We start from the raw sequence: 4,787 nt of genomic DNA, 5'->3' as shown, positions 1-4,787 counted from the left end.
AAAACCCTTACTTGGTTTCCAGACATGAAGATCATCAAATCACCCATAAATGTCGTATCTTCACACAATCAAACCAAAACCCATTTCCTTGATCCGAATGTAACCCATATAACCCCAAAGAATGATTAAAAAGAAGAAAACGTTGATTTAAGAAACCTTCAAATCTTCAAAATTGTTAAATCAAGATTGGGATTACCAGTCAAATGAGTTCCACCAATGAGGTTCCATTAACCCTTTCTCTCTCTCCTTTCTCATCTCGTTATCCCGCTGGCGAGCTTCCTTCTTAGCACCTCTAGCGACTTTAAAGGGGATGGTGTAAAACGACTTTAGCGTTCCTTTGGCGAGGGGTATAGCGTATCCACTCCTTTCAACCTAATAAAACAATAGTTCCTAAAGACATATGTATCTCCATAGCATGTCATGTCAGTAAATGTCACTTGTCATCATAATAGAGTTTTAAAACAATTTATGGTTTCATTTAAAATCAATAACAACAAATTCGGTATTCATTAAATGTAACTAATATCGATTATTATGAGAATTTCCACCAAAATCGTATTCATTCAACAAATTATTATATCGTTTCCAGTAACAGAACTCAAATATTGATTGCATTACCGATTTTATAGATTTCAACTTTTATCATCCCTTTATTTTTTGGCTTATCAGAATCTTTTTAAAAATTACTATACTAGAAAATATCAAATTCAAATGGAAAGTATTCAATTATCCTATCAAATTAGGAAAAGGAAATCATGTTGTCATATTAGCCAATAATAAATAATAAATAAGCTATAATAACCATCTCAATAAATTGGAATCGATACATATTTTGTTCCCTTCTTTCTTCAACGTCCAGACTCAAAAACTAAATTCGCTTTCTGCATCTGTGAGCTATCAGCTTCCATGTAGTTTTTGCATAGGCTTCAAGCTTCATTCTTCATCAGCTACTTATTTTCTAGTTTTAAACATCCATAATAACATTATACTTTTATCTGAAAGTTGTATTGTTGTGTTTTTGAGGTTTAGTTTTTGAGGTTTAAACATCCATGAAAGTCGGTTGCATTGTACTTAAAAAAGGTATTGTTAAGGGTTTTCCATGAGTAGAGACATATTTGTCTTTTACACATTTTTTGTATGTTTCGAATAATTTAAATAATTGCTCCCTGTTTTAATTATTTATATGAATTGTAGTTAATTTGTGTGCATTTGATGCAACATATAATTTGTTTTATATCATTATGTATCTATCTGTTTGTGTAATCAACTGTTGGTATATATGAACATACAAATTTGATGCTATTGTACTCGGAAGGGCATAAAAGTACGTCTTTTTTTCTACTTGATATAGGTAAATGGCAAAACTTTTGATTAATTTTGCATTTTTTTTAGTTTTAAACATCCACAATAGCATTATACTTTTAATTGAAAGTTGTATTTTTGTGTTTTTGAGGTTTAAAAATTCATAAAAGTCTGTTGCATTGTATACTTTTAATTGAATGCCAAAATTACCTAAAACAATTACGTTTGTATACTTTTTACTTAACTTATTTTCTACACTATTTACTTTCAACATTATGTGTAACGCCCATGTTTCGAGACTAAACATTAATACGATGATGTAATAGTTAAGATAAACAAATGTAACTTATTTAGAAGTAATATAGAGGAATTACTTGAATATTATGTGGATTATGTGATTTTATGTGCATTATACTTATTTAGAAGATATAATAAATTAAGAATGAAAATAATCGTAAAAAAAATAGATAAACCCAATATTTACGAAGAAAGTTGTGGTCGTGACAATGATTCCGAAGATATAAAGAAAGCCGAAATCCAAGCTATAACAAATAAGTTATGACATGTCGAAGTTTCGAGACAAAACCGGCACGACGTTGTGTGACGTAAAAAGTGAGTTTACGATAAAGTGGTTTTTAGTCTTAGAGATTTAAACAAAAGTCAAAGTATATGTTAAACCGAGAGTGCGCATAAAAAGAACGTCCAAATATGACTTCGTATGAGGAAGTTATGAATTTTCTAAGATTTGGCATAACAGTGTGCAGCCCGGAGTTTGAATTTTAGATCGAGTGATTTTTAGTCGGTACAACCTAAACGAGAATTGAAGGTCTCATCAATAGGAGCTCAACGATATAAAGACAGGTAAAAATTGACGTCGGATGACAAAAATATGAATTTTTAACGGACATTTTCTATATCGGTCTGTTAAAATTATAACTTTAAAAATAAAATCAAAATTAGTCAATATAGTCTAAACAAAAGTTGTAGAGTATGTCTCCACCTACGCGTGGATATAAAGAACGTAAAAAACGGAGCTCGTATGCGAAAGTTACGAATTTTAGAAGTCGGGAATGGAATTTGCAAAGTGTGATGAAGTGGCGTGATTTGTACCCTCCCTTACTCCCCACGGTCCTCGTCTCGGATGTTTACATGTGATCTTCTTACGCCCAGTGTAACATTACGGACGCCTTGCGTACACCGAAGGTACGCACCGCGGTCTCCTATTGCACGGTTCTGAAGTAGCCACGACACACCATCTGAAGAACGACACGTGCCCCTTATGCGCAGTGTACCACCGAGGGTACGCTCAACGTATTGCGCAGCTCCAACCCTATAAATAGAGGTGTGAGGCTTCCATATTCTTCACACCAAAAACCCTTTCTTTCTCTCTCCATCTCTCTCTCTCTCTCTCTCTCTAAACACCCCCAACCCCTAGAATCTTCCTAGTGCTAAAAGAAGGTCCCGGAGCGCCCAAAAGCTCCGAGAAAAAAGAGCTTTTCGGCTCGAAAAGTTCTGCCCCCGCATAGCCCAGTTTCTAGCAAACTCTTTGGTTTCATCGAAGGAAATTATATTGTTAAGAAGCGAATCGTTGTCCAAGTTGGAATCACCACTTTATCATGTGAGTGCATAGTTACTTTCATCTTACACATAGATATGAAGTATTTTATATAAATTACGTGATATGTGTGCATATTATCTGTTTACCTGAGATCTATGTCGGATGAAGGATTTAAACATTTTTTTATGATTTAAGTTGTATATGTATTTTATATCTACAAATATGTTGGGTAAAACATGGGTAGATGAAATAGTTGATGTGTAATGAAATAAAATGATGAAATGCCTCGATGTTTACAATGATCCAGTCATCTAGTGAAGTATATATGACAACCACATACTATTCTAGACAGTCCAACGGAACGCTAGCAGTCTCGCAACCTGTATGTGTTTATTTGAACTACGTGTTCACCAGGTGTACTTCATCCCCCTCATGGTTGCCTTATTTTACATGTATTGCTGGGGAATCCCCAAAGCAATGTTGTCCACACCGATGAAAAATCCTAGACTAGGACCCTTATAATAGATGCTTTAGGGACGTAAAGTGAGGATAATAGGAACATGTAATCGGGTTGAATGATTTGATAAAAATAATAAACTTATTTATTGTGGGTTGAAAACCCTATATACTCATCATGCTCCCAAACCTGACCCACTCAGTTTATTGTATTACAGGTAGTGACACAAGAGCATAGATGTGATGATCTGATGAGAGATTATGGATTATAGGCCAATATAAATAAATAGAATGTTGTAAGGCCTATGTTGTTTTTGTAGCCTATGTTGTTTTTATTTATGCTTTTGATATGTATTGACAATGACATCCCAAGGTTTGTAATATAATGAAAATACATTTATTCAAAAATGATTTGATAAATTCTTTATCATATTTTTTGGAACAAATTCCGCAACATATTTCTTTAAAAGTATACTCTATTTTCAAACAAAGCATAAACAGATCGGTATTTTATGGCCGTGAAATTGGGGATGTCACAGTTGGTATCAGAGCATTAGTTTAAGCGAACTAGGAATTTGTAGGATTTCTAGACTTAAACTTAGAATGATAAGCGATGATTGTGAGATGAGTGTTTACTATAATTTAGACACGACCACTAGTTTATTTTAGGAAATATGCCTAAAATGCTTTTATGTGCTAAATTCTTTATGTTATAGCTATAAAGATGCCTTATATGCTATAATTTGTTCGGATCTATGGTCTATTGTCGATCGGATCTGCATACCTTACGTGTTCAGGATTATAAATGTTCGACTACGATATTAAAACTAGCATGTAACGTTTAGGAGTGATAAGGAGGATTTAAACGTCTATCGTAAATAAAGATCTAAATTCACCTACTTGGTGTATAAATCGACATGGTGAGAACCCAAAGTGGACTCGGAAATGCAAATGGGAACATGAATTAGCAGCCTCAACCCTAAGTGAACGAGCAAGTACCGATGGTAGCAGCTGCTGCACTATCACACCCCAAAACTAGAACGGCGGAAACGTTCGGGGGTGGAGGACGTCATGTACAGTATCACAACAATGCAAAGTAGTAAACAAAGAACAACATCATCCATTGCATTATTAGTATAATTTTACTTACAAGTATGTTCTTTCATAGTATAAGACAACATAATGAACAATCAAAATCAAATAGGAGTCTTGATTTCTCCGTCTTCACAAAACCTGGTTGTCGTATCCATCTATTTGTGACCTGAGAATACAAGTATTTTGAAAGCGAGTATCAGCAATAAAGCTGGTGAATTCATAAGTATTAATGTGACTTAGATTTGTAAAACTGGAAAGTAAAGACTTGTGAACATTTGGAAAAAGTTTGTATAAGTATGAACTGTTTGAAAGTAGTTTGAAAACGTTTGAATACCCTAGCAAATCCCTATGATTTCTATTAGTATAAAGAGTAGTC

The sequence above is a fragment of the Lactuca saligna genome, chromosome 2 (assembly GCF_052625555.1).
Source record: "Lactuca saligna cultivar CGN05327 chromosome 2, ASM5262555v1, whole genome shotgun sequence".
In the NCBI taxonomy this organism is placed as follows: domain Eukaryota; kingdom Viridiplantae; phylum Streptophyta; class Magnoliopsida; order Asterales; family Asteraceae; genus Lactuca; species Lactuca saligna.
This window is presented reverse-complemented; position numbering follows the sequence as displayed.